This window comes from Amblyomma maculatum, unplaced genomic scaffold (assembly GCF_055883805.1).
Source record: "Amblyomma maculatum isolate TAMU_Amacu unplaced genomic scaffold, ASM5588380v1 scaffold_13, whole genome shotgun sequence".
NCBI lineage: Eukaryota > Metazoa > Arthropoda > Arachnida > Ixodida > Ixodidae > Amblyomma > Amblyomma maculatum.
Window position 1 is genome coordinate 3400561 of NW_028146738.1, and position 16514 is coordinate 3417074.

The 16514-nt window shown below is 45.7% G+C and overlaps 1 protein-coding gene and 1 long non-coding RNA gene across 3 annotated transcripts in view; both read right to left on the reverse strand.

Annotated features, from left to right (window-relative positions):
• The window catches only part of LOC146172109 (uncharacterized), a 224921-nt gene that overhangs the window by 120219 nt on the left and 88188 nt on the right, over positions 1 to 16514 (reverse strand). The window lies entirely within an intron of this gene.
• LOC146172111 (uncharacterized) lies at positions 12256 to 14315 on the reverse strand. Its single transcript, XR_014702470.1, has 4 exons — positions 14216 to 14315; positions 13918 to 14067; positions 13644 to 13777; positions 12256 to 12533 (listed from the first exon to the last, which is right to left on the reverse strand). It is a non-coding gene; the product is annotated as an uncharacterized LOC146172111 (long non-coding RNA).

Sequence of the window (16514 nt, forward strand, 5' to 3'; positions counted from 1 at the left end):
CCTCTCTGCAAAACTTTTCACTAACTAGAAAAGAAATCTGTTCGTAGTGTTGCCGAATGCAGAAAATGAGCAAAATATCTTCAGTGATAGTTTGTTAAAAATCTTTGTTAGTCTCGCAGAGGACATGAAATACATCTGACAGCAACTTTTCTTGGCCTAAAGGAGAAGTTCGGAGTAAGTGGCATCTGACGAGTCGCCATTGTTGCATCACATATCGCACCATAATATACCCTCTTCCTTGATGATTTCGATGCAGTGAACGGCTTCTAGTTCTTCAACGAGGGCACCAATCTTAGCACGGCTCAAATGCTTCATACTTGCGTGATGCAGCTGGAGAAATGATGGAATAGTAACAGTGAGCCGGCGCCGATCGCAGCAAATCACGCGGTGTAGGTCTGCTTCCATGTTTACGGTAGGTTTGTTGGCAAAGAAAACATGCCTTCTGCGATTAATGTTCCAGCATTGCAGAAAAACATTCGTGGAATTGGCCCTTGCTCCAATGCAGAGGAAAAAAAAAAGTTTGGGTTTCAGGAAAATATGACACACAACCACCGGTCTTAAAAGATTGACTGGTGTCGTTTTTCTCACTTCTTGCACTGTACAGCACTCATGGGCCTGATATTTTTGTTGTGTACCACTTGCCTAATGACAGCTTTGCTTTTCGTATCGCTTTTTCAACAGTATGCATGTGCCTTATCTGACTGTTCAATAGTTTTAAAGTGAAAGCTATGAATCAGTCACTGCAAGGAAATCATAAAAACAGTGCGCATGGGCACTGTCATGCTCTGGCAAGCAATTTTGAGAGGCTGAGGATTCCATCACTGTAAATATTGAGCCATGACGCAACCTTATGTGAAGCAAAATATTGGATTACTTGCAAAACAGGTGCCGGATATATTTCACTGCCTTGAAACAAATAGAGTTCATCTTATCTCGCTACTATCAAGATATATTTATTCCTGAACTAAACACTGATAGTTAGCCACATGTGATGCTATATTTTGCTGCCCTTATCAGAAACGAGTTTTGTCGGGAGCCAGCAATAGCACTTATACGAAAAGGCATTTTATTTTCCTAGAGGTGTAGTATATTGATGTAGGTGTATTGTGTAATATTTAGTATAACAATTAGGCGAATGGGAAGACATGTTTCTCAAACATTTGCGCATATTGCGTAGTGAAATTTACCCACTAATTCAGATGCGCAGAAGCCTTCAATAACAAACAAAAAACATTTTAACGCCCGAAAGCGGCATAGTCTATGACGGATGATGTAGTGGCGGGCTTTGATGTCCTTGATCACCTGGGGTAGTTTTGCGTGCAGTCAAATTCCACAGCAGAGGAGCGCCTTGCGAAACGAACGCGATTGAACTCCCCGTTCTCGAACTCTGCAGCCGAGCACCCTATCACTGAGACTCCCCGACAGAGGTTGAACAGCAAATAAAAAAAGAAATAAAGTACTTGTTTTGCAATGGAGCAGGCTACGGTCACATATTTCAGTAGCTGTGGCATTCCAAACAAAAACTGGAATAAACTATTTGTGTGTTTGCCTTGAGTTATATTGACTGCAGGAACCTGTTTTGCTTTGACATGGTGCCTAACGACATCATCGCTTCGTTTGAGATGCCGTGCGTCAAAGCATCTCAAGCGCCGAACACCGACTGAATATTCCTTGTCCAGCATGACATGCTCATCATGGACAAATATTAAGGTGAAATATTTTAATGGCTCATGCTGTAGGGGGGTCGTGAACAAAATGTGTCCTGCTTTTGTGGCGGCTTTATTTTGACTGAGGCGGTGTGACATCATAGAAGCCTTGACCAATCACACAGCACCACCACAGTATGCGTGAATGCATGCCTTATATGGCCATACCGGAAGTGGGCATGGAAAATTTCTAACGGGGAGACTAAAAATGAAATAGACTTCATAATGTGTTTTAACCCCGGCATTACACAGGATAGGTAAACGGGAAAGTGTGATGCAGTGAAATAAGCAGAGGATGGTAAGGTCTCGTATTTGTTGAAATCTGAAGAAGAAACGAAAGAGGTTAGTAAGGAAGAAGTCCATCAATGAATTAGCAGTGAGGGGGAGGGCAGAAGAGTTCAAGATCTCACTACAAAATAGATACTCAGCTCTATGACGCCATTAGCCTAGAAGCAATGAAATATAATTTGGGAGATGTTGCTGAGTGCACTGTAGAAGTAGGCGGTAGAATAGAGAGGATAATGGTAAGCTGTCTAACTAGACGAAAGATTTGATTAAGAAACACCAAAGTATGAAAGCTTCCAATCCAACAGACCGGATAGAATTGGCAGAGACATCAGAGCTAATCAATAAGCACAAAGTGGCCGATATAAGGAAGTATAACATGAAAAATTTGAGCATGCTGTAAAGAATGGGGGAAGCCTTAAAGCGGTAAAGAGAAAATGGGGCATAGGCAAAACTCAGATGTATGTGCTAAGGGACAAGGTGGGCAATGTCATCACGAATGTGGACAAGATAGGCAAAGTAGCTGATACTGATCTCTACAGCAGCCAAAGAAGTCGGGACAATAATGAGATTGGCGGTAGGGAAATACTGTCAGACGTTCTGCCAGTCACAAAGGACAAAGTTAAGAAAGCATTAGAAACTATGAAAAGGAGGAAAGCAGCTGGAGAGAATAAGGTAACTATAGATTTGTTGAAGGATGGGGAGGGGGAAGATATCGTGCTAAAAAAAAACTTACCACCCCATATACGCAGAGACTGATGTCGTCAACGGTAACAGAACCATGGTAAAATGCAAACATTATCTTATTTCTTAAGAAAGGGGACCCTAAGGATTTCGCAAATTACAGACCAATCAGCTGACTGCCTGTTACATATTAGGTATTGACCAAGGTACAGTCGTGCTCCGTTAATATGACCCCCGTTAATATGGACGACCCGAATTATGGACAGTTTTTCTGGGGACGAAACCTTTTCAATGTTTTTATGCCTCGTTAATATGGAAACTCGCTGTCCGGACAATGGACAGGGGAACAATGCACGCGCCCCACTTGGGCCCATGTATTTTTGTCTCGTTAATATGGACAGTGCTTGAAAAAAAGCAGGAGTCCGAACGCAAGTTAAAGAAGGGCGCGCCGCCCGCGAACCTACGCGACAGCCGATACGGCGGGATGCCTGAACGTGTCCTGTGGGGTTGGAAAGAACCAAAGCGGGCGTGTCGCCGTTCTAAGGGAAGGGGGAGGGGCGGGGGGAGAAGAACGTACACAGCAAACCGAGGGTCAGCGTAAGAAAGACCCCGAAAGCGGGGAACCGGGAGATTTCTGGGTGCAGCGGAAGTGCCGCCGCAGTCGGGAAAACAGCAACATGTGGTTGCAATAAATTCTGCTGAACGTGAACGGCCGGTAAAAGCGTAAGAAAGAAATGACAGGAAGAAAGACAAATACCTACAGTGGCGGTGGGAACTGAAGTTTTCTTTCCCAAAGCGCAATGTGTGTTCCATGAAGCAACGGTTTTCGGTGAGAGTTAAGACACACAAAGTAGAGCGACAAAAGAAAGGCGACGTACGAACACGCAACCGGGACCGGGCGTCCCGTCCTGGACGCGCTTCCCTCTCATGCTCCTGGTTTTCGTCCCTGTTGCGCTGCCGAACTTTCAAACTTTGCACACTAGGCGGTCCGTATGTTGGCTTCGCTTTGAGTCAACGATGCGGCCTTGACAAGGTCTGAGCTCTTCGCAGTCGGCTAGCCGTCGTTCTAAACTGTACTTCAGCTTGCAGTGTTTGTTTTATGGGAACACGTAAAAACGGCGCCAAGAAAATGGGATGTTCGATAGCCCTCTGCATAGCAGCTTGCCAACTTGACTTCCTTGCTTCCTTACAGAAACAGTACAAGGCAAAAAAAAGAAAGAATCAGAAGAACGGAAAGGCAGAAAGGTTAACTAGGCAAAAAAGTGCACAGCTTCAGGAGCTTGTAACCCTCAACTTGAGTCTGGCTTTTGGCATGGCGGGAGTTAAATGCAAAAGAACAGAGCTGAACGTAGGCGCGAAGAAATCTGTGAATACAAGCGGCAAAAGCCATCTCAGTCAATCCAAGCTGCGAGGGACTAGTATCGACAGCTCCGCTATTTCCTCGCCTCAGGAGAATCTCAAGCAGCTACTTAGCGGCTACTTTGCTCAGTGAAGAGGCCATTTTCGAAGTGGCGGTGAGTAGAGAATCAGACGCTGATTCATCGGCCAGTGAGGAGTTCGTGCTCGAAAGTTCGACCAACACAAAGCCCAAAATCACGAGTGCCATGGTAAGCGAGTCGCTTCAGACCGCACTACAATTTTTTGAAGACAACAATGACAAGGATAATGCACTCAAAGTTGCCGGTGTTCTGTAAAATTTTGAGTCCAGTGCACACCGTTATGTACAAAAGTAGTCGTTAATTACAATTCTCTTTTCTCAATAAAATCCTTTTTGTTTTTATTCATGACTCGTTATTATGGATGACTCGCTTTATAGACAGTTTTGGTCGGAAACCAAAGTGTCCATATTAACTAGGCACGACTGTATTTACTAATAGTATCAGGAAGACCTTCGACTGCAACCAAGCAAAGAATGAAGCTAGGTTTTCGGAAGCGGTACTCTACTTTCGATCATATCCATACCATCAGCCAGATGATAAAAACATGCTCAATATATAACCAGCCCTTATACATTGCATTCATTGATTACGAAAAAGCATTTGACTCGGTAGAAACATCGGCGGTGATGCAGGCATTGTGAAATCAGGGGGTAGACGAGCCGTTTGTGAAAGTACTGAAAGATATATACAGCGGCAGCACAGCAGCCATAGTTCTGCATAAAGAAAGTAACAAAATTCCCATAAACAAAGGTGTGAGGCAAGGAGACACGATCTCCCCAGTACTGTTCACAGCTTGCTAAGAGGAATTATTCAGAGACTTGGAATGGGAGCAGTTAGGGATAAGGGTAGATGGAGAATACCTCAGTAATCTGAGATTTGCTGATCACATTGCCTTGCTAAGTAACTCTGGGGATGTACTACAAATGATGAATGATTACCTAGACAGAAAAAATAGAAAGGTAGGCTTAAAAATCAATATGCAGAAGACTAAGGTAATGTTCAACAGCCTTGGGAAGGAACAGCAGTTTATGTTAGGTAGCAAAGCACTGGAAGTATTAGGCGAATATGTCTACTTAGGACAGGTAGTAACTGCAGATCCGGACCATGAAAAGGAAATAAGAAGAATAAGATTGGGATAGAGCGCATTTGGCAAGCACTCGCAGATTATGACTAGCAGCTTACCGGTATCACTCAAGAGGAAAGTATACAACAGTTGCATCTTGCCTGTACTCACCTATGGGGCTGAAATGTGGAGGCTAACCAAGAGAGTTCTACTTAAGTTGAGGACAACCCAGAGGGCTATGGAACGAAAAATGGTAGGGGAACATTAAGAGATAGAAAACGTGCAGAGTGGGTCAGAGAAATAACTCAAGTTACCGTCATTCTAGTGGACATTAAGAAGAAAAAATGGACATGGGCAGGACATGTAGTGCGAAGAGAGGATAACCGATGGTCGCTGAGGGTAACAAACTGGATTCCAAGGGAAGGAAAGCGTAGCAGGGGGCGGCAGAAAGTTAGGTGGGCGGATGAGATTACGAAGTTCGCAGGGGTCAAGTGGATGCAGCTAGCACAGAACCGGGTTATGTGGAGAAATATGGGAGAGGCCTTCGCCCTGCAGTGGGTATAATCAGGCTGATGATGATGATGATGCCTCCGCTAGATAGCGCCCACCCGCTTACACGTAGGCTCCTGTATCTATAAAGGAGCCTTAGGTACTTATGGTTTGGGACGCCATCTAGAAGCGGCAAATAAAAGCATCCACAATCGCGCGATTGCCTTCTCAACATCACTTCTTTTCCTTTTTCTGTCTCTGCTCTTAACTTTTTCTACAGCTCTTCTAATAATTTTTGTAACTGCATCTCGACTGACTTTATTTTCCATGTGATTATGCATTTCCCAGCAATCTGAACGTTTGCAACTTAGATGCAGTTTAATGACCGCGCGTTTCGCTAGTGTTCGTAAACACCCAAATTTTGAATAATCAGAACCGCTGTTTTTTTTTATACATAGACCGTATGTGAAGTTCCACACCAGGTAATATTGAAGAGCTGCTTATGGCGCTCGACCACTGAACCGCTGGCCCGGTTTGTGTCTCGGCAGCGGCAGCAGACTTTCGATAGAGGGAAAACGCAAGCGCCCGTGTACTGTGCAATTGCAGTGCAGATTAAAGAGGCAGAGGTAGTTTAAATTATCCAAAGTGGTCTACTACGGCATCCATCCTAGCCTTAGTGGTTTGAGACTACAGACACTAAGTCTTGTACACAGTGAAACCTGCGCTATAGAAATCATCATGACTGATTCGCAGGCAGCGTTGCGAACATAAGCACTGCCATGCCATCAATGTCCTCCTCGTTTCCATAGTTAGTGTCCCAGGCCATCAGAACCTGTCAACCCGCTTTCAGAAGACAAACGCTGCTGCCATTGAGGAAGCTAGATGCATTCCTACTCTTATCTTGTCCACCATTCAGGAACATTAACCCTAGTATTCTTATAATTCAGAACCATTATTGCTCGAATTCTTCGATTTCTTTGGGGTAGTTGTCAAGCCTTCTTCGATCAAAAGCTAAACAAAATCTCGTTGCCAATGAGTTTCAAACCAAGGTGGAGGGGAAGACATCAGCTTCGTTGGCCACTACGTTAGGCTACTGCACCAGTAGCCAGTTCTTTCTATGGCTAAGCTGGCAGTCTTTCATGCTGAGCTTTGGGTATCGTCGTAGTCACCGTCTTCATCTCCTGTGTCAAAGTTGTGCTAGAGACCTTAATTAGGCCTCCTTCGTTCCAGTAAATACCTAAAGCATCTATTAGATATTTAGCTAAACATAGCTGGGGCCTGGAAATCAAGGACAGACGACGCTAAATGTAGCTTAACATAAGCTCAATTGCCATTCTGCATGTAGACTGGTGCTTATTTAAGCTAAACTGCCATTTAACGTTCTTAACTAATAAAGTACAGAGAATCATTCAAATGAGGTGATACTGTCTTGTTGCGTGCTCAACGCTGGCATGCTGCTACAATAAAACATGTTTATGAGAAGCTCCGAACTGCTCTTGAGCTTCGTGCACAACAGAAATATTACTTGCACTGAACTGACCTGTGTTAGATGTTTTTCTCAGACTGCTCCTACGAACCAGCGTAGAACGAGTATACACCTATATTTGAAGAACAGCTGTTCGGCTGGAGCGCGGGACTTTAAAAAGATACTCGCTGCTTAAAGGCCCACTGTTCACCCTCCGGTCGGAAAAAAATTTGGAGGACGCTTAAGCTTCGCCTTCAAGAGTGGAACGCGATAGCATTATTGCACCTCGTCGAGAAAACTTATTAAACGCAAGGGTATTGCGGCATCCTCGCACCGGTACTCGCGCGCGGCCCGAAGGGGAGAAGCGGGTGAGCGAAGATAGTGATCTAAAGAAAGGAAAGACGCTCGATTCTACAACCCGTGAGGGTGCACGGCGAAACGTCAGGGGCGAGTGGCGCGCCACGTGTCGGGGCAGCGCCGTACATTGCGAGGAGGGGTTCTTCTGTGTTTGCCGCAAAATGGCTCTGCATGTGCGCAGAGCGCAGAAGAAATGTAGCGGAAACGTACTTCGCTACTCGTGTAACTGCAACTTCTGTAAGTAACATGCTCACAATTACCGATATACACCGCAGTATAACGTTCTACGGCACATTTCTAAGGCAACACCGCATTCACTAGAAGCGCTTTTGTACCGCTTTCAAGCTTGATCTTTTGTCATATTATTGAAGTCACATGTGTCTTTTTTCTGTACGTCCTCGGTCAGGAAATAAAGAAAAAACAAAAAACTCGTGGCTGAGTGGTAGCGTCTCCGTCTCACACTCCGGAGACCCTGGTTCGATTCCCACCCAGCCTATCTTGGAAGTTGCTTTTTATTATGAAGTGCATGTTTATTTATGAAGTGCATGCCGGGATTTATCGCTCACGGCCAACGCCGCCGACGACACCGGCTTTTCTGAGACACGAGCTCCTTAACGCTACCGCGTTAATATTTTCTTCCCCGCGGTGACTGTGAGACTTCGCCCCTAGAACACAAGGCCGCAAAATGTTTTTGAAAAGAGTAACTAATAACGCAGTTACAGCCACCGCGATCACCCGATTCTGTCATGCTTCTCTCCTTCCGTTCCCTTGCAAAGGTTTTTCACTCTCCTGCCCGAGGTCGTCTAGCCTCCGCAAGACAAATTCCCCAATTCCTCCTCTGCGTTTGGCGGAAGGTGGGGCGTTGCACTCCGCGTGCGAGAAAAAAAAAACGGGGGAGGGAGTGCGCACGCTGGATTCAATCTGGCCGTGGCGAGAAAAAAGCGTGCAGCGAGTCGTAGACACCCATCCTTCTCCCGTCAGTCAGCGCGACGGGCCAATGGACGTCGTTCTCGGGAAGTACGTTATAACTGTGGCTCGACGGGCCAGCGCAGGAAATGGGGAAGCTGGCTTCCCGAAAGAGAGCATGAGAGACCTTTGATTTGAATTTTCGTTGCTTTGCGGCGCGCGTGTCACTGTAGCATTTTGCACAGACTATCTCCGGTACCTGATCGAAACACTGGGCTCCTTTGCTTAAAAGGTCTTTCCCTGGCACCGCATGCAAGATATCCTCATGAACTGACATTTCAGAAGAAAATCGTGTTCATGTCAGGAATCGAACCACCATTTTCATGTCCAAGCCAAGCCAGCTAACCACTTCTCTACCCCTACTATTAAGGCGTTAATAGACTGTGTTAGTGAGGCCAAACCATGGGCACAAAAAGTGAACCGTGTGGCTTAGTATTGTGAAGCAGTATCACTTCCCTTACGGCGCGGTTCTGGGGCCCGCAGAGAAAGTGTCACAGGTACGGCACCTTTCTTTCTCAGTAAACGAATTACCATTGCGAAAGTATAAGTAGGCTACGCGATAAATTATAATATTTAGCGATGATGTTAACTAATAATATTAATAATAAAATAATGAATGAGGATAATGATAATGGTAAAATGAAATAAAATCAAAATCGGAACATTAACATAGAAATAAATCAAAAAGCAAAAATGAAAAACAGAAATAAAGGAGAATTGAAAAATCATAAAATGAAAAACACGTGCAACAAAAGTTTAAAAACAAACAATATTTACAAAAAGGTCGCAACCGCCATGATGCTTCCGCGTTCGCCCAATGATCTTTCTGCAATGAAATCAAATTGTTTTCCTTTCTTGGCTTTACTAGGAAAAGAAAATAAAGGAAAATATTTCTTATTACGGAAAGGAAAATAAACATGATACTAAAAGTAAAGTCAGTACGCAAGCAAAAAATTACAAACAAAATGACAAAATGAGATGACCAACAGTATCTCTTGCTGGAATTTTTGATGGAACACAGAAAGACGAGCGGGACAGGCGCTGATACCAACTAAGTTTATTGAAAGATAGATGTGTATAGGTACCACGGTGGGAGAAAGAGGCTAGCGATGGTGGCAGTAGCTCTCGCCCCTCATCGCAGCTGGTACACAGCCTGCAGCATTCGCAATGCAGAAAGTCACTGCAGCTGAGGTTGCCATTGCGCTAGCGCTAGCCGACCCTAATACCAAAGTCGTCATCAATGACTCTCAACAGGCTATTCGCAATTACAATGCTGGCCGTATCTCTTGCCAGGCGTTACACATTCTACGTTCTACAGCACCCTCTTCCACATCTCGCTTACTTCTTTGGGCTCCAGCCCACGAGTCGCTCAGCGGAAACGCCCATGCACACTCGCTCATCTCAGCTGCCGAGCCGAGAGTATGATCAGCCACCCTGCTTCCGCTAGGAGGTGTGAAAACCGGACAGGAAAAGCTGGTCCCTTCCGCGTGATTGCCGTGCGGCGGCGCTGTTGTCAGCGGCGCCGTCAGCTCGCGCGGCGCGTCTGCTTGCGCGAGCAAGGACAAGGCTGTAGTCGAAACGCGTTCTGCTGAATGTTTCGAAGTTTTAGCAGACACCGCAGGTCTTCAAACATTATAAAGCTTAACTAATACTACTGTTGACCTATAAACGAAGAGAAACAACAGTATCTTTGGGCACCTGAGCGAATTTCGCGCGTTTTCTGCTAGCCGAAAGCACATATTTTACGAATCTATTAAAGCCAATCAATTTTTGTGGAGCTTAACTACGACGGAATGTGTTCCGCATGATTGTATACGCAAAAATTTTCCTCTTCTTCTTGGTGAACACGATAGTTATTGCCAGAATCACCAGATTCTTGCGCACGTTACTTTTTGCGGCGGGTGTTATCACGCTCGAAAGCGATTGAATGCGATTAAACCTACCAGAGCATTACTAAACCATCACAAACGTGTTGAAAGGTTTCAGAGCCATTTCAACTACTTGTTCCTCGAATATTCGCTGCTCGTGCTGTGGTAGGCGTCATGCAGCCTACGTAAACAAAATTAAGCTTGTTGCCCGTACAATAGCAAGATCGTGTGCTGCAACCAACATTCGTGCATTTTGGATATGATCAGTTCAGTTCAGTCGTGTCCGACTCTTCGTGACCCTATGGACCATGTCACGCCACGCTTTCCGGTCTCTCACTATCTTCCTAACATCACATAACTTAATCTACAGTGCCTCGAGGACGCCATCTAACCATCGCGTTCGCTGCCTACCCCTTCTGCGGCTACCCTCAACCTTTCCCAACATCAAATCTTTCTCCAGCGACTCCTCTCTTCTTATCAGATGACCAGAGTAGCTGAGCTTTAACTTTAGAATTTGACCCTCCAATGAGCAGTCAGGGTTTACGGTCGACGATGTCAACTGATTTGATCTTCTGGCCGTCCAAAGAACTCGCAAGAGTTTCTGCCAGCACCACAATTCAAACACGTCAATTCTTCGGCGGCCAGCCTTTTTCACAGTCCAACTCTCGCACCCATACATCACAACTGGAAAGACCATAGCACGAGTTATATGGATCTTGGTTGTCAGACTAATGTCTCTGCTCTTTACTAGGCGGTCAAGGCTAACCATGACTTTTTCCCAAAAGCAGGCGTCTCCTAATTTCATGGCTGCAGTCTCCTTCCGGGGTAATCTTGGAGCCCAAGAACAGAAAATCTGTCACAGCTTCCACTTCTTGTCCATTGATGCTCCAGGACAAGAACGCAATAAAATCATGCAACGTGTTCCTGGACAAGCAAGCTTTATTGGCACACAGCAGAATAGTTTCGACCAATTTCGCTGTTTACATCAAATCACACAAGGCTTTGTTCTTTTACCTTTTTTTTCATTAATTTCTTGATTTAGACCCTTCAAAAGAAAGTGGATTCTGGTGAGGCAGAAACACCTTACTACCGATTTTGTGATTTCAACACAATGCTCCACACAACCAATCTGTGGCACGTTTGAGCTCACTTTCTGCAGTATGCTGAAAACAAATCTAGAATGCAGACGGGTTCTGCTGAATTCATGTGTCAGCCTGTTTTCAAGAGTTTGAATCAAATTATACAGTGATGATGATGAATACAGTAGCCCACACACTCTTTACAAGCATCAGCTGGAAGATCTCTATAGGGACGCAGTCTTTCTCCACAAGGCAAGCCTCCCTGCATGCTATACAGTTTGTCGACAGCACACGCTTCCTGGCCATATAGCCCGCAATATAATATACCAGCCGAGCGTCGCTTCGCTTTTCGACATAGTCTGTGTGGTCTAACGCGACCTCAACAGCATCCAGGGCGACTGCAGCCCACTTCGAGAGCTGATCTGGGCAAGACGGTGCACGGAAAAGAGACACTTTTTCCGAACACGACTTGTAACCCGAATCGCACCCGGGAACAACCCAAGCAAAAAAAAGTGTGTGGCAAAAGATAGGGCCGACCTTTCTCGCCGACCAAAAAGTGGCCGGCCGACCTTCGGCACCCGAATGAGGGCCGGCGTCGGGGATTGACACTGACCTAACGTTGGCCGATTTTAGACAATCGACTACGGCCCGACCTTTTGGCCCGACGTGACCGACCACCTGCCGCACGTGGGCCTGCCGTCTGCCAGCGTTACTGAATGGTCGGCCGCTCGTCTGCCCTAGCATTTTGCTGACGAAAGACCGTACGTCGGCCGGTTGCTTCCCGACGCCGGTTAGTGGCCGGCATTGCCCCTCGTGCAGGTATCATGCCATGCATTTAATATATCGTGGGCCATGCATATATAACGGGGTAGCACATACAAATGCATCAAGAAAAGCAGTAGCTTTTCTGATGCCATGAAGAAACAAAAGCTGCAGTATTTGGTGAAAAATTTATTTGTCAACAGCGTTCAGAAAAAGCTCGCGATTTGCTTTTTAATAAGCGTGGATATATGACTGCGCGTGTGCCACATATGAAAGATGGGCTTGAGGCTTGGTCTCCTTCTTTTGGCAGCCTGTCGATCACTTGATGTCTGCGACTGGTCGGATCTGCGGCAGGTTCCATCTTGGTCAGCTGTACGAAGACAAGTGTTTTAATTAAATATTTCCTTTTCGCCTAGACTTTTACATTGCAGGCAAATATAGGGTGAAAGGTAGAAAACATGTCTGCTCACTGCCACCAACTGCACTATCACATCAATATATTTTATGCGCTTGACTTCATGCGACCCTACTGAAAACGCATTAGCGCAAAGCCGCAATACGTAATCAGGATCCGTGAACCCGCGAGAAAGGCGCGATCACTTCGTTTTGCTGGAGTCATTATGTTGCAATTTGAAACCGTAGCGCAGTCAAACCTTATCCTCCCGAAGCGCGTTCTTGAATGCTAATGCTGCAATTTAATAATTCTAGCAAAACCAAGTGTCCGCGCTTGTCATAGAGCGCGTATGAGGGATTCCAACGCGGCTGAACAAACAGTTTCCGCGATATTTACATGAAACCTACAATAAGTTTATTCCGTAGAATACAGCTTAATTTTCTCAAACTAGATGGAACTTTTACAGCAAAAGCGACCGGATATTTAACGATAAGTCATCTTATTTATTTTCGTTATTTAACAACCGAGCATTATTTTAAAAATTGTCTCATCAGCCAAGACGGCTATTTAGACAGCCCAACTCCTAGAAGCTTATAAAACCCGTTGTAAATTTTTAAAGCTTGAAACAGGTTAGCTGAACACCTCATGAGCATGTAAGCACCAAGAAATAATCCGCACGATGAAAATACAACTGCTTGCCCAGAAAGCAAGCGCACAGAGCAAAATCAATGTGAAACAGCTCAGATCTGTGTGCATCACATATGATTCCAAAATCCACAAAACGAACGCACTGGCTCACTTACCTTGCCAGCATACCGCATCACTCAATCATCAATTTTCACGTATAGACATCATTACAGCAGCAAAATAATAATAATAATAAACACGGCATAAACCTTGTTCTCAGTCCTGGCACGAGCTTGCTTGGCAGCAGCGATGATGCTTGTACAGCTTCTGATCGCTCCTATGGCGAGGGGTGCTGCAATATTTATATCAGTGATAGCATTTGACATTTAACTGGGTTGCATGCGTCCCATCGATGTGAGTCGGATAATCGAATTTTCCGAACAAAATCAGCGCTAATACCTGTCCGGCAAGTGCACCGCCATAAAGAAGTGAAAGGCCAGCGTTTTAGTGTAGAGGAGACCAAGGACTTCGGGCTTCGGCGAAACGAGCTTCCACTGTCGCAGCCAGTTTCCAGATCAGCTGATATCGCCTCCCTGCACGATCAGCGCAAGGCGCGCACACCAGTTACAAAATATGCATTTACAGTAACAAGATGCGCATAAGTATCAAAACAATACATAATTAGTTGCAGTTCATTATCGTATAGAAGAAAATCAGCGCTAATTTGACTTACCTGATGGGTATACATGTCAGTGCATGCACTTCGATATGAAGAAGTGAAAGACGGGCGTTTTGGGGCAGAGGAGATCGGACCTCGGACTGCAGCGAAAAGAGCTAATTCCACCGCCACAGCATCGTTTCCAAGTCGGCTCAGCACGTCTTCCTGCGCAATGGGAGCGAAATGCGCACACATCGATTATATATATATAAAAAAAATGCACGCAGTAACAAGATGCGCATATATATACGCGCTCCAGAAACAGTTGCAGTATATTGTCGTATCGAACAAAATATGTGATAATTGGACTTACCTGATCGGTATAGTGAGTGTCCCTCCATGTTAAAAGGCGAGCATTTTGGGGCAGGAGATACCGAAGGACCCAGACTGCAAAATGAGCCAATTCTGCCACCGCAGCCTTGTTTCCAAACGGCTCAGCAAGTCTTCCTGCGCGATCAGCGCCCACACCAATTATATATATGTATATATATATATATATATATATATATATATATATATATGTTGTTACGACCGTGCATCCGCATTTGCGCGCTCTATTGTTCGCCTGTGGGCATGGATAAGTGTTGTGGATATGTGGTGATGGTCCAATGGCTCTAAGTGAGCCTGTTTCCAGGAATCCTGTTTTGTAAGCCTGTTTTGCTTTGTGGACACTCTGCAAATGCCAAATTGACCCTGCCAAGAGAACGTCTGGAAAAACACAAAGAAACGTCCCCCTGCGGGAAATGCAGGAAGTGCTTTCTTTCTTTTGTTCACCCTTCCAGTCGATAAGCCCTATCGTCCAGTGAGGAATGCCTACTTTCCAAAGGAGACGACAGAGTGACATGTCCGCTGACGTGCAGGACAAGAAAGGAGCATGACGCATACAGCCATTAAGTGATTTCCCAGGAATGCAGGAAAGATTTGCAATTGTCGAAAACGGACAATGCTGGGAGCGGATGCGGCGCCACGTGCACTCGGGTTTCTGAGAAGTAAAACCACTTGTCAGAACCAGCCTGTGGTTTCTTTGCTGAAGAATAGAAATGTACCTCCTCTCCTCGCCGTTCCCAAGCTTTTCCCGCCAACAAGTGATCACGCCCAACGAATTAATGCCGGACCAGTCAGTGCTTCAGACCATCAGTGCAGTGATGTGTTCGATTGGATGCCGATATCTGAGGGGCGTGCCCTGGATTTGGTTGGTCAGCATCTTCAGAGAGGGGCTGGACATAGGGGGTTTTAAGGACGCTGCAGAGCACGAAATGTCGCTCTGAGCCCTGGGTAAACGGCTCATCCAGTCGCTTCTCGCTATGAACTCTTAACACTTGCCATTTTGCTGTTGTACCCTTCTTTTTCGTGTAAATAATCATGTAAATAAGTTTTCTCAAAGTGCCATTAAACCTGCTTGTATATATTTTACCAACTTCGAAGATTCAGTCCTTCTTCAACCCCGAGTCTCTGCACGCTACCAAGTGAAGGCCGGGTCGACGTAGCCCCAGCGTCACGACAACTGGTGACCAGCGTTGGGATCTGAATCTACAAGCCACAACATCTGATGACTGGAGGTGGGATCTGGATCTACAAGCTACAACAACTGGTGATTCGAGGTGGATCAGAATCTACAAGCCACAACATCTTGTGATCGGAGGTGGCATCTCAAGCAACAAGCAGGAGCAACAATCGGCCAACAAGAGGGCAGCTCGGAACATCGATCGCATGTGTGGGTGAGTGCTTGGCTTTTCTTCTGATGTGGACCAGGTTCTAGAACAGGGTTAGATTTTAGAACTGGTAAAAAGTGTTGAAACGCCTTTAGGTTTGGTAGTTTGCACTGTTGTTTTGGAAGTAGCCGACACTCGGAGCGATCATGGACCTACAAAAGCTGCAGAAACCGGACCTGTTGCTATTGTGTGAGGAATTGGGAATTGATACAAGTGGTTTGGCACGAAAACCTTTGATTATAAAGGCAATCACAGATTTGGGAACCGATGATGAGGAGCTCAGTGAAGCATGGAACCTCATCGGTCAAAAAAAGGAGCAGCTCAGACAGCAGAAAGAGCGGGAAAAAGAGGAACAGGAGCGGGAAAAAGAGGAAAAGGAGCGCGAACGTGAGAGGGAAAGAGAGGCAAAGAAGCTAGACATTGAGCTCCGGAAATTAGAACTAGAGTTGAGCAAGAGGTCGGGCGATTGTCCCCAGCTAGCGGTACCTCGTCTCAACAAGGAGGCAGATTTCAAGATGTCAAAGTACATGCAGCCATATGTGATATCAGGGGATATCGGTCTGTATCTGGCTAACTTTGAGCGAACCTGCGAAAAACTGTCCTTCCAGCGTGACACTTGGTCTCAGAGATTATTGACGGTTCTGCCCTGCGAGGCAGCGGAGGTTGTCGCGCGGCTAAGCAAGGAGGACGCGGACAACTACGAGAAGGTCAAAGCTTGCCTTCTGAGAAAGTATAGGCTTAGCGCCGAGGCGTTCAGACAACGTTTTCGGAATGCTACTAAGTCCAGGGACGAGAGTTACCCTGAATTCCTCTACAATTTAAGAGTTAATTTGGGCGAGTGGCTAAAGAGCACTGATTCCTACAGTGATAGGGACGCTGTAGTCGAGCGAATTCTTTTGG